The sequence below is a fragment of the Delphinapterus leucas genome, chromosome 5 (genome assembly GCF_059928025.1).
Source record: "Delphinapterus leucas isolate spDelLeu-1000000601 "Yukka" chromosome 5, BTC_Dleu_Yukka2, whole genome shotgun sequence".
NCBI lineage: Eukaryota > Metazoa > Chordata > Mammalia > Artiodactyla > Monodontidae > Delphinapterus > Delphinapterus leucas.
Window position 1 is genome coordinate 33,017,685 of NC_143133.1, and position 18,697 is coordinate 33,036,381.

The 18,697-nt window shown below is 39.2% G+C and overlaps 1 protein-coding gene across 4 annotated transcripts in view; it reads right to left on the bottom strand.

Moving 5' to 3' along the window:
- AIMP1 (aminoacyl tRNA synthetase complex interacting multifunctional protein 1) overlaps window positions 1–18,697 on the bottom strand; it is a 129,131-nt gene continuing 110,434 nt past the window's right edge. For all 4 annotated transcript variants that reach the window (XM_089911603.1, XM_089911602.1, XM_089911600.1 and 1 more), the window contains one exon: window positions 1–18,697. This exon is cut by the window's right edge. The gene's annotated coding sequence lies outside the window, so the exon portion shown is untranslated.

The window sequence follows — 18,697 nt, forward strand, 5'->3', positions numbered from 1 at the left end:
AGAAGCAAGAGGGAGGGGATATGGGGATATATGTGTAAGTATAGCTGATTCACTTTGTTGTACAGCAGAAACTAACACAACAATGTAAAGCAATTATACTCCAATAAAGATGTTAAAAAAAAAAAGTGTGGGGCTTCCCTGGTGGCGCAGTGGTTGAGAGTCTGCCTGCCTATGCAGGGGACACGGGTTCGTGCCCCGGTCCGGGAAGATCCCACATGCTGCGGAGAGGCTGGGCCCATGAGCCTGCGCGTCCGGAGCCTGTGCTCCGCAACGGGAGAGGCCACTACAGTGAGAGGCCCACGTACCGCAAAAAAATAAAAATAAAAATAAGTGTGAATACAAATGTTTATTGAAAAATTAAATAGAATTGCTTTCTTCTAGGTGTCTCCCATAAAAGAAGGGATCAGGGAAGATCTGGAAATTCTCTTCTCAGGCTTGGGAATGTGTTATTAGGAGGGCTCAGATGATGGCTACCGAGAATCCGCTGGACTCCCTAGTGGTGACACTTAGCCCTGGGGGTGATAGTGTGTGGCGTAGCTGCAGCCCACTCACCTCCTGGGCCCTTCGCTGTCTCCAGAGGCTGGCGCTCATTTCTACTCCGGAACCCTTCCAGTGGATGTTTTTACTAAGGTAGCAAAATAGATTTGTGGAAACAGCACAAGCTTTGGAATTAAAAGACCTAGATTCATTTTCTCACTCTGCTTCTTACTACATGGCATTAAAGTTACCACTTAAATTGTTCTCTTTCTTTTTCTTTATATATGAAATGGAGATGACACTATCTGCTTTATGAGAATTTTAAGGTTCTTGGGACAATGAAATAATGTGTAGTGTAAGGGTAATTGCTTTTTGGTTTTGTTTTGTTTGTTTTTTTGTTTATTAATTCTGTTTTGGGGTTTTTTGTTTTTTTTTTTTTGCGGTACCCGGGTCTCTCACTGCCGTGGCCTCTCCCGTCGCTGAGCACAGGCTCCGGACGCGCAGGCTCAGCGGCCATGGCTCACGGGCCCAGCTGCTCCGCGGCATGTGGGATCTTCCCGGACCGGGGCACGAACCCGTGTCCCCTGCATCGGCAGGCGGACTCTCAACCACTGCACCACCAGGGAAGCCCTGTTTATTAATTCTGAGGCACAGTGGTTCTCAACTGAGGCAGTTTTGATTCCCAAGGGACATTTGGCAATGTCTGGAGACAGTTCTGGTTGTAACAACTGCAGGGCATTACTGGAATTGACTGGGTAGAAGTCAAGGATGCCGCTAAATGTCCTACAATGCACAGGGCATTCTACCACAACAAAGAATTATCCTGTCCAAAGTAATGCCAATAATGTGGAGGTTGAGCAAACCTGGTTTAGAATGATAAACTTTTTAGAGTGGTCTTATTTATCTTATTATTGTATCATCATTTTATTTCCATTTTTAAAATTATTTTTAACATGCCTTTTCTATAAATGTTTTTTACACATTTTATCTCCTGGGCACATCTATGACGATACTTCATGCCTTAAGCAAGGGAAGTTGGCCACCTTCGGCTCTTTGGCCATCCAGTGTCTAATATCTGTTCCTTTGATGAACCCCTGGACAATAAATATAACATGCTATATTAAGTTATACAAAGATTCACAAGCCCAAATTCCACCTCCAGCTATAGTAATTACAAGTCCAGTGATAGCATAGATCAATTTATGCATTCAACCTTTGGAAAAAATGATAATTACCTTGGGCAAGGCACTGTGATAAGCTCTGGGAGACAGATTTAAAATAAATCCAGATATGATCTCTAACACCCATTTACAGTCAAAGTTTAAAAAAGGTAAACAAACAAAGATCACAATTAACTATGTAACTACAAACTACAATAAAGCAATAAATGGAAAGAAATAGATTCTAAGAATGAACACAACTGAAGGGATCCTAGCAAAAAGGTGGGAAAGGGTTGAGAAGGGACAAGGAAGTCTTCTCTGATTGACAGCTGAGCTGTGACCTGAGGGAATAGTAGGAGTAAGGCAGGCTAGGAAGCTTTCCAGGAAAGAAAATAGCATGTGGCAAGATTATAAAGTCAGAAAAAGCTTAAGCCACTTAAACAGTTGAGATTTTCAAATATATTTGTCTCCTTGTCTTGAATCATCCAAATTATTTGGGAAAATAATTGGGCACAGGGCTACATTTCTAATTCTTTACAGTCTCAAAAATTGATAAGGTTTTTTTTAGAAAATATATAATCAAGGGAAATGTATTAATGAGTGTGATATGATCATGAATAATAAACCCAAAATAAGGGAAGTTAAAGTCTATAAAAATTGTCTGTCTATAAGAGATGCCTAACTCCTTAATTTTACCGTTGAAAACAAATTAAGCGGCACATGAACATCATGTGAACATCACTCCTCAAGTTATCTGTAGGGCTAGGGCTAGAACCAAGGTCTCCTGACTCCTGACTCTTGTCTTTATTTGGGATGCAGCCCCCAAATATTGCAGTACCATCGTGAAATGCCACAATGTTTTTTTACAAAACATCCCCTGTTTCCAAAATCAGAGACAGACATTGTTAGGTACTGACTACCGGTCTGATGCACTGTGGAATTTTGGGGTCATTTTTATTCAGAGATTAATAAGTAAATTAAGCAGGAGATCCCCTTCAAATAAAATGGTCAAAATATGGCAGATTTATAAAAATTGAATTTTACTTTTTAATAGACAAAATAATGTAGAGGATAAAAAATATTTTTAAAAATTTCTTATGTATGCTAGATATATTTCATTTGGACTTTCAGATCCACTCTTCATCCTTCTTAAACTTGCTTATGCACTGGCCTGATGGGGGTGGGAGGTAGAGCTAGTGGCAGAGGCTTGATCTATACACACTGTTATCAACAGATTGCTCTCTGGCTTTTGGTCGGGTTTGACCAATTGGATAGCACTGGCAGGAAGGAGGGAGGGAAGAGATCAGGATACTGATTAGCTCAGGCTGCCTCCATGCAGGGTATGGATGGGATGCCTGTATCCCCTGACCAGAGTCTCCTGTCAGGCTTCCAATTCAACAGTGTTTCTCTCTGAAAGAGAAACAGTGTTTCTCTCTCCCCCTCTTCCTCTACTTCTCTCCCTCTCCCTTTCTCTCTCTCTGTTCCAATAACCACTTCCCCCATCAGGTCTACAGGTGATGGTAACAAAGCCCTATTTACTTACTAGTTCCAGACGACCATACCATCCTTTTGGTTTCCGTATACTCTTCCCACACCCTTTGGGATAGCCTTTTTTAAAACGTCTATTCAAATTATCTTAACTTAAATGTTCATCTGTTAGTACCTATGTATCCTCAATCTGCCATCCCCAGATGTGTGATCTGCCATCGCACATACATGAAAGTCACCAAGTACAGAAGAGTTCTTTATTTCAGATTTGAGTTGTAGCTTTCAACCCCAAGAGATCCCACAATGAGATGAGGCTTCAGCATTGCCTTCTTTATTTATTACCCATTCCTCAATGGGCCTGGGTCTCTGACTAATGCTTTTGAAGGCTCCCCAGTGATTATTTGTCTTGGAACCATTTGAGAACAAACCTTTCCCCTTTGGACCCTGCTGTAAGTTGAAATGTGTCCCCTCAAAAGATGTTGAAGTCTTAACCCCCAGTACCTGCCAATGTGTGGAAATAGAATCTTTGCAGACACAATCAAGTTAAGATGAGGTCATATTCAATTAGAGTGGATTCTAATCCAATATGACTGTTACCCTTATAAGAAGAGGATGAGAGAGAGAGAGACAGACACAGGGGCAATACTGTGACAATGCAGGCAGAGAATGGGTGGTGTGTCAAGCCAAGGAGTGCCAAGGACTGCCAGCAACACCAGAAGCTAAGAAACCGCATGGAACAGCTTCTCCCCTAGAGCCTTCAGAAAGAGCATGACCCGAACAGCATCTTAATTTCAGACTTCTGGCCTCCTGAATTGAGACAATACATTTCTGTTGTTTTAAGCCATCCACCTTTGAAGCACTTTGTTACAGTAGCCCTAAGAAACTAATGTAGACCCCTTTCCTCTTTTCTTTCCCTTTTGCAAGTCTCATCCATCTAGTGCATCTCATCCAGGGGCGGGTGATTTTCTCCCACCCCAGCAGGCAGTGTGTGGAGACATTTTGGTTGTCACAGTCGTAGCAGGCTGCTGCTGGTGTCTAGTGGGTAGAAACCAGAGATGGTGCTAAACGTCTACGTGGCACAGGACAGCCCCCTACAACAAAGGGTTATCTGGCCCAAAGTGTCCGCAGTGTCAAGGTTGAAAACCCTGCTCTAGCACATGCCTTAAATATGTTCACTTCCATCTTGTCTATTGAAAGGCGGAAATGTGTTTGACTAAGCAGCAGTGAGAAATAATTCACTAAGCAGCATGAAAATAGTTGTTTCATTACAGAGTGATGAAGTTCTTTAAGAATCATTCCAAATATTTCAGAAAAAGAAAGATTATGTTTGCCTTTCAGTCAGTGGTACATTGTCCCTCTCATGCAAACTTCAATTTTCAGGTCAATACACATTTAGATTCTTTAATCTGGAACTAAACTCGCAAACTTTTGGTACAAAGCAGTGTCCTTTTTTGGTGTCCTGTCCTCGTTATGATATCTGCTAGCCTCTAAAGCTTACAGCTCAGACATGTGTTTCAGTTCTTCTACCCTCTCTCCTGTTTTTCCTGTCTCTACTCTCTTTACCCCTCCCAGTTACTGGTTTTACTAAATTTTGCAAACTCGTGGACTTTTAAAAAGATAAATCTGCCAAAATTCTGAAACATTTTAAGGAAACCATAACTAACATAAAACATGTAGGTGTTTTTTCTCCAGCCAAGACATAGGCTGAAACTGAGTCAAAATGGGTCCACTTTTACTAAATTTGAATAATTTGGGTTAATACTTCCTCTCTCCAATAAGTATTTTAAAGCATCCTCCCATGGTGTCATTTTCATCTTTTAAGTCGGAAACACTAGTTAAATGTCATCTCATCTGAGATTTCTTGATATATTTGAATTTTCACTTTTGTTCCTCTGTAACCATTTTGTTTGATCTTCCTAAAAGATTAGAGTTAATAGTGAGCATTGTAGGTGATCATATGAGTTCTACCTTAGATCTAAAGGAGACCCTGATTTGTAAGTTTGATTGATGAGCTGGGAGGAAGTAAAAAAAATGATGGGTGACTGTTTTGTCCCTGGTTTGTTGTATAACTTTGGAAAATCTAATTCATCTTTCAATGAAATGATTTATCATCTCATGTTCAAAATAGAGATGATACAGGTGTCCAAAAAGTATTTATCCCACCATTTATTATAACTGAACTGTGAATGTACCCTCAATACAGGTTGGTATGATTCATCTTCATCTTAGTTCTTAGTGCTGAAGCATGAAAGAGTTGGTCTGGGATAAAACATCTTTCCCCACACTTAGTCAAACCACATATGGACCCAGTAGTCATAATGGCATTCAGTTAGAATGTAGAAAAAGGGGAATATCCCACCCTGCTTTACCATAAAGTTTGAAATATTGGTTTTATTTATTTATTTAGGCTGCGTTGGGTCTTATTTGTGGCACGTGGGATCTTCACTGAGGCACGTGGGCTTCTCTTCACTTGTGGCATGCAGGTTTTCTCTCTCTAGTTGTGGTGCGGCTCCAGAGCACATGGGCTCTGTAGTTTGTGGCACTCGGGCTCTCTAGTTGAGGCGCCTGAGCGCAGTAGCTGTGGCGCGAGGGCTTAGTTGCCCCACAGCATGTGGGATCTTAGCTCTCCGACCAGGGATCGAACCTGCATCCTCTACATTGGAAGGCAGATTCTTTACCATTGGACCACTGGGAAAGTCCCTGAAATTTTGGTTTTAAATCTGTGTGAGTAATTTCAAATGTTTCAACCTCATTGAGAAGACTGGTATCCCTTTTTGTCACATCATCACATTGTCAAACACCAAAATAAGTTTTCTGGGAAACAACAGGCAACCTGTTTCTTTTTGGAGAAAAGAATTAAATGATCTGGTTGAGGACTTGAGTGAGATATTTTTTGAATAAATATGACAGATTTGGAAGCCAAAATGCCACCCTCCATACTAAAGATACTATTTTAATAATTGCAGGAGTGGTTGCACTATCGTAGGAAAGACACTAGAACTTCAAATATGTAGAAGTCTGTTCCATGTTGAAACAACACACAATGTCAAAAATGTGGCTTGTACAAATTAGAAAAATTAAAAAATAGCTCAGCAAATTTTGTTCAATATGCAAATTTAAATGACAGGTTGTGGATCCGGAAAATATGCAGTGATGACTATATTTCATCAAATCAAAGACATTGTCAATTGTAAGACAAACCATTATTTTAAGTACGACTAAGAAAGAAAACAACAAACTGTTAATTCGTTGTAAGACCATTATTTTAAGTAAAAGTAAAAAAGATAAATTGGTGCCAAGTGAATTATGACGTAATGCTTTCTAACTATATTGAATATATTAGGAGGCATCTCAGTTTCAGTTACGTTAAAATGTGAAAGACAGGCATCTTAGAATGAATGAAATACAGTAGGTTTTATCTCTTTCTTTTGGGTTCTATGGCATGAAAATGTCTTGAGAAACTTTTTTCTCCTCCTCTCCCATCCCTTCTTGTGAGGCTTGGAATATTTTGAAACTTGGAAAACAAAAGAGGGAGTTTAACGATGTTCTTCAAAGTAGAAGAAGAGACAGCAGAAACTCTCTTGATGTCGTCCTGAATGGAGTTTGTTTGTAAATGCTGGCTGGCGTCAGGGAGCCTTTTGCTCCTGGTAGACTAGCAGGCCATCTGGGGAGATGATCTTTGCTAGAGCACTTACTGCCAAGCAGATTGCTTGCTATTATACTATCTGGCCAACTGTTTGACTTTTTTTTTTTTTTGAAACCTTGTATACAAATATTTATAGAACAACACTATTCATTATAGTCAAAGGTAGAAACAACCCAACTGTTGTCACAAGTTTGGGGTGATGACAGAAACCTTAGAGAAAGGTGTTGGTAACAGTGGTAGTGAGGTCCCAATAATTAACTCTAAACCACAATGTTTTAAAGTTTATTTTTTAGGAGGTACTGGAAAACTGCATGGAGTCTATAGAAAGGATTTAATGTCAAATGGGTTAAGTTCTTGTACTTTGCTTTTACCATAGGAGAGATAAATATTAGGTGTGTATATCAGTCTCATATTTTTAAGAACTTCATATTGCACCAAAAATTTGGACTTTATTCTGAGACTAGGGAGCCAATATCTCAGGGGACAGACACAGTAACATTTTAACTTTTAAGATTTACCATTTAAACTAGTCAAGAGGAAGAGAAGATACGAGAAAGCAACTAGGCAGATTTAGTCTAGCTGACATCTGCTTAGACCACTCACAGAGATGCATTATCTCAAGCAATGGAAAAATTAAAGCATTCCAAATGGCTAACTGTAAGTTGCCACAGACACCTGGTAAACAATCAGAACTGAGTCCAAAATTGCCTTTGGATGCTCTACACCTCTCTCTCTAATCTGACTTCAGAATCCACCACGCCTACCAGTTTACTACTGTAAAGATTATTGTATAGTTAATATAGGTTCTGCGATACACAACAGACCCAACATCCTAGCAGTTTAACACAATGGAAGATGCTTGCTTACGCCACAACTCAGAGCAGGTATTACTGCCCAGAAGTCCTGAATCTCTCTCCTCCAGAGGCGCCTGAGGACCCAGGAACCTACTATAGGTCCTTAGAGCTCTCTTCACTGATTTGGAAGATGGGGAAGTAGAATCATATGTGGGAGAGTTCCATTGGACAGAACTTATTTACATGGCCATATATAACTGAAAGGGAAGCTGGGAAATGAAGTGTACTTTTGTGTCTGGAAGGAAATAACAAAGCAGTTTCTGCCACAATTAGTAGTGCTTCCAGGTGGCCAAATATGTTTATATTACTTGAACTCTCAGCAAAATTCAAGACAGTGACTAAGCACATCTCATAGCACTCATTTCTTGGCTTCTGTAACACCATACTTACTAGCTCTCCTATCTCAGGGCTCACAACTGCTCAGTCTTCTTTGCTGACTCTTCTTCTGCACAATAACCACATACTGCTGTGACCCAGCACTCATTAGACACCTTCTTGTTGTCTTTTATACCTCCTTCCTAGGTGATTTCATTCAGTCTTATAGCTCCAAATTCACATACAAGCGACTTCCAAAATTATATTTCTTGTCCTGAGTAACCACCTTGTGTGGATAAAATATTATATTCTTGGTTAAATAATACAGGAATTCACACAAGTGTGTGTGTGTGTATGAAAGAGAGAGACATTTACTTTTATCTGTAACTTATCAAAAAGACTCTATCACCCACCATGAATTAATAAATATAAAGACGATAGAATTTGTGGGAAGATTAAAAAAACTACAAGAGCAACATTGGAAAATATCAGAAGAACACAGAGAAGGAGCTAAGAGTAGCCAAGTAAGTTAGAGATATGATATTAGTTAATGAGTATTATTAAAGACATATATTATTAAATACTTAACATGTTATTAAAATATATATTACACACAGCATAGATTACTTTAGGATATCACCCTAGTGAAGGCTGGACGGCCTGCTGTAGCAGCCTTGGCAGGCTAGATAGAGCACCAGGCACTTTTCAATCTGCTGCCTCTACAGAGGCAGAGTGACTGACTTAAAGCGGGCCTGGGACTGGAGCAAGTAAGTTTGTGCATGTGCCCTTTAAAAGTGGAGTCTCCTTTTCCTACAGCCTTCTGGTTCTCCTGGTCATAAACCCCGTTAGTTTTCAAAACCTGTTAACAGGTTCATCTTCCCAGTGCCAGACTCCAGGGCTGGGGTGCCCAAGGTGGGGCTTGAACCCCTGGCGTCTTAGGAAGGACCGCCGGGTTTGTGATATCCTCTTCCTCTTTAGATCTCCCACTGGGGGTGTGGGTCCTGACTAGATCATTTCTCTTCCCCTCCTACCCATCTTGGTGTGGTATTTTTCTTTACACCCTTGGTTGTAGAAGAGCTGTTTTGCTAGTATTCAAGCTGTTCTCAGAGAGAGTTTTTCTATAGTAGTTCTACCTGTAGGTGTAGTTCTAGTGTGTTCATGTGGGGAGGTGAGCTCAGGGTCTTCTACTCTGCCGTCTTTTTCTCTCCTTCCCTAGACTGCATTCTCTGCATTCCTTGGCTCATGGCCCCTTCCTCCATCTTCATAGCCAGCATTATAGTGTATTTCTCTCTGCTCTACTTCCCTTAGTTTCTGTCACACGATCTTCTTCTCTACTGTGTCACATTTTCCTTCGCCTCTCTCTTATAAGGACACTTGTGATTGCATTTAGATAATCCAGGATAATCTCTCCTCATCTTAAAATCCTTAATTAAATCACAGTTGCAAAGTCTCTTTTACATTAGAAGCTACCATTCACAGGTTCCAGAGATTAGAACCTGGATATCTTTAGGAGACACTATTCAGCCTACCAAACTTCCCTTTCCCATAGGATAGCCAATTACAAGAATATGCTTTTTGTATTTCATTCTGTTTTTACCTTTGTAAAAGAATGTTTCTGCTCTTAACTTAACCATATTTCTGGAACAGCTGTGTCAAACTGTTCGATACCCCAAACCTTAAACCTGGCTTTGGTTAGTGCACAAATATGTGCAAGGCAGCAAGCCAGGTAAAGGCAAAAGTTTTGTCAGCTAACCAAGATTATCTGGTGTTCTGCCTATCAGGGAGAATCTGAGCTATTAACAGAGATATCCCATAATCTACTTTATTTTCCACAGGCTTACTTTTTACTCTTAGGAGTGGTTTATTCATGATGCCCTAAAGTTACTTTTCAATTATCAGTCTAAGCTTTTTTAGGGGGAGTATTGTTATATTGGTTAAATTAAAATTATATTCAGACTCAGGTTTCGTATCCCAGGACATTTTTTTTTTTTTTTTTTGCGGTACGCGGGCCTCTCACTGTTGTGGCCTCTCCCGTTGCGGAGCACAGGCTCCGGACGCGCAGGCTCAGCGGCCATGGCTCACGGGCCCAGCCGCTCCGCGGCATGTGGGATCTTCCTGGACCGGGGTACGAACCCGTGTCCCCTGCATCGGCAGGCGGACTCTCAACCACTGAGCCACCAGGGAAGTCCCCAGGATTTTTCATTTTAAATTAGAGAGTTCTATTTTGCTAGTAAGACAATTAAAAAATAACATCGAAATTCAATTTCTTCATCAAATTTGAAATATTCAAAAATAAAATATTCAGTGCTAAAAAGGGGTGATGTAGTAAGCAATATATTATTTTGTTTCAAGCTGTGTAAATTAGTATAAAATTTCTTTGAAAATTAATTTGGCACAAATTGTGTGAGGATCCTGTAATGTTCATACATTTTGATTCAAGAACTTCTCAGGTAGAAGAAATTCAGGCAATGATTTTACATGTTTGTTCAGTGCTGACAATTATAGTGATAACTTGAAAATGATCATTAATAGATAGGTGAATGAATGGTTCAATGATAAAGCATGAATTTAAGGAAAATCATGCAATCATTTAAATAATTTTGAAGAACATTTAATGCTGTAGTGCAATAATCACAGTATAATAGTAATGAAAAAAAATAAGATGCCAAAACTGCACTATATGATAAATTTCAATTTTGTAAGTATATGCTTGTATAAAAAGGCTGAAAGGTTATAATCAAAATTTTAAAGTGATGTCTACTTCTAGTGCTGAAAAAAGGGGATTTCTGATTTCTATTTTCCTGGATTCCTGAACTTTCTACAGTGAGCTACATTTGTTATATGACAGCAATAACAACATTCAAAATGAAAATGATGATGATCATAAAAAAATAAAATTAGAGGGCTTCCCTGGTGGCGCAGTGGTTGAGAGTCCGCCTGCCAATGCAGGGGACACGGGTTCATGCCCCAGTCCGGGAAGATCCCACATGCCACGGAGCGGCTGGGCCTGTGAGCCATGGCCGCTGAGCCTGCGCATCCGGAGCCTGTGCTCCGCAACGGGAGAGGCCACAACGTTGAGAGGCCCACGTACTGCAAAAAATAATAATAAAATAAAATAAAATAAAATATTTGAAATACATTTTTCTTTTGAAGATATGAAACTGAAGTTAACAATCTTATTTCAGAAAATCAATCCAGGGAATTCCCTGGTGGCGCAGTGGTTAAGAATCCACCTGCCAATGCAGGGGACAAGGGTTTGAGCCCTGGTCTGGGAAGATCCCACATGACACGGAGCAACTAAGCCTGTGTGCCACAACTACTGAGCCTGCGCTCTAGAGCCCACAAGCCACAACTACTGAAGCCTGCATGTCACAACTACTGAAGCCTGTGTGCCTACAGCCCGTGCTATGCAACAGGAGAAGCCACCTCAATGAGAACGCACCACAACAAAGAGTAGCCCCTGCTCGCTGCAATTAGAGAAAGCCGGCATGTGGCAACGAAGACCCAGTGCAGTCAAAAATAAATAAATTAATTAATTAATTTTTAAAAAAGAGAAAAGAAAATCAATCCAAACACCATTAAAGTCCAAACTCTTGCCAAATAAGCTTAACCTATATTCAGCGTCTCAGTTTGATGCTATTTTTTTAGAGAAAGTTTACTACAGCTCTCAAATCCAAAAGGGCACCCAAGATGAACTAATTATAAGCACCCAAATAATCAAAGGCAGAGTGAATGGTGATGTTGCTCCCAATACTGGGAAAAGGTGAATGAGGAGAGATTGTACCTACTATTGCTCTCCTAACCACACCCAGTTTGTTACCCTAGGAATGTGTGTGTATAAATTGCAAAATGGAATAAGATCATGGAAACTAACCTACTTAGCTGTAGCTTCCATAATTGAATACGACAATCCATCATGGCCCTTTTAGAATATTATTTGAATAAACCTATCTGTCCACATGCCTTGATTTGACTCAGGGCATAACTATTTATATGATCATTGTCATGTATTCTAACTCATTGTCTTTGATATTTACTTCTGGATTGGAATACGCTGTCATCTCACGAGCATTTGAGCAATCTAGGACAAACTGCACATGAGGGTATGTTAAATAGAATGATAAAAGTATTCATTCTCTATTTGTTGTTGATTCATTTATTTAACATTTTAATCTTCAAAATGGTATCCTAGAATCAGTTATTAATACAAGTATATCATAGATACTCAATAGTGCAACATATGTAGAATATAGTAATAGTGTTGTGAATTATATCACTACTCATATCCCAGAAAATATTCTTCAAAATATTAAAATCAATGGTGTATGTAGCTAGTTCAATTCTTAGGGTTCCTCATAATGATTAAATAATAGACACAAAAAACATTTAAAAATGAAAAACTTTTCTATATCAATATGGCAATTATACTAACCTTTACTTTTTCTAATAATAAAAGAAATATATGCTGGTGCAAAAACTTTAAAAAAATTTGAGATGGATATCCAGGTTTCACAGTACACCAGAGTTACACATCAGCAGTACATCAAGAGAAATTAGAAAAATAATAATAATAAAGACCAAAAAAAAAAAGAAAAATGAGAAAGGGTAGGACCCAAGATAGCTCTTAACTTCAAATCAAGAAAATGCCAGTACCAATCCACTTTTAAGATCGTGTTGATGAGTTGTCTAGATAATTTGCCACTAGTCCATACCTTTATTGTGTTTGTAATTAAGCTCAGAGCTGCATGTAGTAGGAAAGAGCATGTTAAACCTCTTAAAAAAACGACGTACCTCCTTTCAGTTTGTCAGAACAATCTTTAAGTCATATGGTCTGAAATAAATTCTCAGTATTTAGTTCACTTTGTAATTTAGCTTGAAGAAAAAAATAATTTTATAATCTCCTCTACTGCAGGAAAAACAACCCATGCTCCTTTTTGTAAAAGGGAGAGAAAAGACTACAACTGAGTTTTATGATTTCATGCACTGTCTACTTTAGTATGGTTACAGAATATTTGCAAAACCAGGTTTTATTTCTTTAATAAATTCTTTCTCTCAAAACACACAGTTAGGGCTTCCCTGGTGGCACAGTGGTTGAGAGTCCGCCTGCCGGTGCAGGGGACACGGGTTCGTGCCCCGGTCCGGGAGGGTCCCACATGCCGCGGAGCGGCTGGGCCCGTGAGCCATGGCCGCTGAGCCTGTGCATCCGGAGCCTGTGCTCCGCAATGGGAGAGGCCACAACAGTGAGAGGCCCACACACTGCAAAAAAAACAAAACAAAACAAACAAAAAAACACACAGTTAAAATTAATAATAGAAACACAACATAACCTTAAATGAGAGCTTATATACTGCATTCCTTAGAAGAGCAGCTTCTATTTCATTTTATTTATTTATTTGCTTGTTTATTTATTTACTTTTGGCTACTTTGGGTCTTCGTTGCTGCGTGTGGGCTTTCTCTAGTTGCGGCGAGGAAGGGCTACTCTTTGTTGTGGTGTGTGGGCTTCTCATTGTGGTGGCTTCTCTTGTTGTGGAGCATGGGCTCTAAGCGCACAGGCTTCAGTAGTTGTGGCACACGGGCTCAGTAGTTGTAGCTCGTAGGAGCACAGGCTCAGTTGTTGTGGTGCACGGGCTTAGTTGCTCCATGGCATGTGGGATCTTCCTGGACCAGGGCTCAAACCCGTGTCCCCTGCATTGGCAGGCGGATTCTTAACCACTGCACCACCAGGGAAGTCCCTTCTATTTCATTTTAAATTAACCAAGCTTTATGTAGTCTTTGGAGCTGACCTTATAGAACAGCAATACTATTAGCCCTAAAGCACGTGTTTCTGATTTTGGGTATTTGAGATAACATTTCTTATAAAATTCAAGAACTAAAACTGTATTGTGCCTGAGAGGAAAAAAAACTATGTATTGTTTAAAATATCATTGATATCAATATGAAAGTTACCCACTGAGGGCACAGGGAACTACAGACCTTATTTCACTCTTACTTAATCCACTATTTCCACTTTCTAGAGAGCCCTAATCCAAAAAATAAAAACAGAGCCCACACTTTGACATCTAAACTTGACAGTGTAGGGAATTCCCTTACGGTCCAGTGGTTAGGACTCCAAGCTTCCACTGCAAGGGGCCCGGGTTTCATCCCTGGTAAGGGAACGAAGATCCCACAAGCCACGTGGCGTGGCCAATAAATAAATAAAAATTGAAAAAAAAAAATTGACAGTGTAAGTATGGTAAAAAGAGACATTGAGACATTCTCTTCGTAATTTCTCTTCCTAGTGGAAATTTTATGTTTATGTGTAACAACTTTCTTCTGTGGAGCTTAAAGAATCTTATGTACACTAACTGATGAATCCTTTCAACATCCTTATGAAATAGGCAGGAAATTCCTGTTGCTCAAGACATGAATGAAAACAAAGTCATGCTCTATTATTTACCATGGAAAAGGACATCTACTCACTTGTTGCACAGACACTGTTAATTAGCTATTCTTCTCTGTTGAGAACCAATCAAAAGGCAATTGGTTTAAAATGTCCTTAAATTATAATAGGAGTAATATAAGATAGCAATATGAGAGACTTTTTAAATGGAGAGTAAAAATGAGACTGGAATAGGTTGATTAGCCTATAGCATGCCCATTAACAGTGGAACACAAGATGACAGGCAAGGGTTGGGATCATGAGGGGGTGCAAAACACACTAGGAACTTTTGTTATATCTCCCCTCCCCATCTCATGACAGGCACTTGTATGTGAATTATTCTCCCAGCACAATCCCAGGTCTCAAAGAACTATTTCTCCTGTGTCAATGGGTTAACCTGGGCAGGCACTAGAGCTCCATGGTACAACAGCTTATTGTGACTCATCATTTCTCATTTTGGAAGAAGGTAAACACAGATTTCAGATGTTAATTTTACATGGTTTATACCAGGAGGAAAATAATTAATGTTTATTTCAAACTTTTCCAAGCTTACAAAGTTCTATATTAGTGAAAATTACATAGAAGCCGATTTTAAATCAGTGTAAGAAAAACAGAGCTATCAACACTCTTTTAAAGAATATTGTCAAAGTGATTACTGACCAAGTGGATAATCCAACTAGGCTTACTCTAAGGGGCTTTAGGAACCTATAAATCAAAATTTTTAACATTTTTATTGTCTCTCCTACACTCAGTGAGCATCTATGACTCTGAAATCCAGAAAATTTACTCATCCTTTTATGAATCTATCCATGGTCTTCCAAAATATGCTATAATTTACATAAATTGTTCAGGATGCTATGCATTAGCATTCCCTCCACCAAAGCATAGCTTTACTGATTTAATACACTCCAGTAATATAACTTTTCACAACTGATTATTAAAAATTTTTCTTTAATTTAGAGACATTGGTCAAATAAATGAATTCAGAGCCTGGGGGAAAAGTGTCAATCTAATACCAATCTGCCTTTCAAAATTCCAAAAACAGCAGCCTGTGAACATTTTCAGTTTTAGGTTTCAGTCCTAAGAATACCAAATTTTGTGGATATATATATATATATATATTCATAGATATCATCCCAAATGGCATAAATCATCAACATTACTAAACTGATTGGCTTGATTCAAAGAACTATTATCTTCAGAATTTCATGTATTATTCTCAAAAATATAACTTTGGATACAAACTTTAATTAGAAGTTCTTCCAGACATAATGTCTTGCTTTATTTTCTACACATTAGAGTTTGGCCTAATTAAAATTTTTTTTTTGTTTTTTTGTTTCTTTGTTTTGTTTTTTGGTTTTTTTGGGGGTATGCGGGCCTTTCACTGTTGTGGCCTCTCCCATTGCAGAGCACAGACTCCGGACATGCAGGCTCAGCGGCCATGGCTCACGGGCCCAGCCGCTCTGCAGCATGTGGTATCTTCCTGGACCGGGGCACGAACCAGTGTCCTCTCCTTCGGCAGGCAGACTCTCAACCACTGCGCCACCAGGGAAGCCCCTTAATTTAAATTTTATAAAATAAAATTTAGTAATGTACACTGAATTTTCATTTATATGTTCAGTTCATTGATTTATTCATTTCCTGTAAAGAATAAGAAATTTATACTTCTTGTTTGCAAAGTTATTCCCCAAAGATTCCACTACAAGCTCCAAGACAATAGAAACATTATTATTCTGATGTCTCAGTCATTGATGAGATGGCCTATTTCAAATTATTTGATGATTTTAAGTACTTCTATTAGTTCTATATTGTTTTGGCAAACCATATGTAAAAGTAAAGCCACTCATTAAATGCTCTTATGGAAAAATGAGGGTTCTTTTTTCTAAAACACCTTAGAGTCACACTTGGATATTCTAGCTCTAACATGAAAAGGAAAGTATTTTTCTTTCTTTTTTTAAATATTTATTTCTTTATTTATATATTTGGCTGCGTCAGGTCTTAGTTGCGGCAAGCGGGATCTTCACTGTGGCATGTGAGATCTCTTGCTGCAGCGTGTGGACTCTTCACTGTGGAGTGGGGGCTTCTCTCTAGTTGCAGCATGTGGGCTCCAGAGCATGCAGGCTCAGTACTTGCAGTGTGTGGGCTTATTTGTCCCAAGGCATGTGGGATCTTAGTTCCCCGACCAGGGATTGAACCCTCATCTCCTGCACTGGAAGGTGTATTCTTAACCACTGGGCTACCAGGGAAGTCCCAGGAAAGTATTTTTCTCACAAAAGAATTTCTTAAAATAGTTTAAACAAACTTAGAGTACTTTTAGATACTTTAGTTTACAAAAGGTTAACTTGGTCTGTATTTAGTACATATAAAGAATATAAGCTATGCCATCTTTGAAAAGATATTGATTAGGAAATTAAGATTATATTTAATTGAAAAGGAAATATCAAAATTAGTCAATTCCTAATTTTTTTAGGTACATACCACCTTTAGTTTTCCAGATATATACATAAATCAGGATACCAAAAATCAGGTGCATTTACATGACAAAAATATTGTGATTTATGGGCAATGTGGTTCTGATATTAAATGTAGAGAATGCTGTCTTTTTTATTACATTCAATCTAATTTAATTTTCCATCTTTCTCAAGATCTCTCTCCTGGAAAGGAATACTAGAGGATAATATGAGAAAGTCAAGATAAATAGAGCCAGAAATGAGATCTACATGTTTGATTCACCCCCTGTTTGGGATAATAACACAGAATGACTCCATCTTTCATTTTGCTCAGGCTATCTTTTCTAGCACAAAAATGTCCTAATGTAACTACTTAATAATTTTGAGTGACCAAGACAAAGCCAAAGTCCTTACCATGGTCTACAAGTCACATCATATTCTAGCTCCCACCTACCACTCCCATTGTTTCCATTCCTCTGCAACCGGAGTTTTAGTTTCCCAGTGGTTGCCTAACCCTATTGTTCTCCTTTTACATGTGTCCTGATCAAGCTTTGCTTGAACTGTAAAGTCCTTCCTAATTACTTCTCACCAAGTGAATTCTTATGTTTAACATGTGTTGGACAAACTAGTAAAGTAGTCTTGTTCAGGCTTCAGAGGCAGAAGCAGGCCTCTGCCCGACCTCTGGCCCTGCCTGGACTGTGCACTTGCTTGCACACCTAACAACTGCTGCTGGATGATCGTCCATGCTTCAATGTCAAAATTATATTCTAGCTGATCAGGTCTCCACTTTCCAGTACATAGCCGAAAAAGCTGCTGTTAAAGTTGTCCAAGCCAAATATTGAAAGTGGCGGGGCAAAGTAAACAAAAAGAAAGTACATCTGGCTATAGCTAAAGCTGGGGTGGACTGGGACCCAGGATCCTGGGATGCAGATATCTGGGATGATAGCTCACAATCAGAATCTGATGAAAATGATGATTTGGGTTGGAAGTCAGCCCCACCTCAGTCGAAGGAAGAACTTAAACCACCTAACTTTAAGGCACAGCCTGCTTGGTGGCGGAAAATGGAAACTGATGCTCAGGGAAATGTAATAAGAAAGGGTATCCTGGAGGATTATACTCAACATGAAATTAATGATATTTTAGGGCATTTAACTCAAAGATCAGGAGAACCTTTAGTTACTTGGGTGGTTCGTGTTTATGATGCCGGGGCCGCCGGAATATTGACTGATGATGGAGATGCCCATAAATTCGGCACCATTAGTAATGACTCTTGTGCAACAGGCTTTCAAATACAAAGCCAATCACCCAGGTGACTCCAATCTCCTGGAAATAGTCGCTGAAGGGTGCCTTAAGAAATACCCTATAGAGTCTGCTTCGCCTGGAAGTGACCTTCCCTGGTACACTATTAAGGACTGTGTCCAGAGACTAAAGGAAGAGGCTATGAAACATGCTATTTTTATTGGACATCTGGATAACATGACTGACATTTCCCTGACTATTCAAATAAGAAATAAAGTTTTTAAGACTGCTCCTCTTTGTTACAAACATGTAATTTTGACCCTTCTGCTAAATGAGACAGGGAATCCCATCTCTGAAATCCTTGATAAAGTACAACAATTAGGAGACTTGGAAGAATGGAACTTTGAAAAGAAAGAAGAGAAAGGGAAAGTGAGGCGAGCAGACAGTGTCCCGGAAAGAAATGTTCTGAGCCCTCCTTAAGAGCGGAGTGACAGGAGAAAAGATTAATGGAATAACTACAAAGAAATTACGGGAAATATATTTTTTTAAAAAAAGGAAAGGGACCAAGAGACATTTTAAATCTCAAGCGGAAACTATGAGATCTCTGTCTGTCTGGGTATATGTGTATGTCTCAGTATGCTTTATCTTTG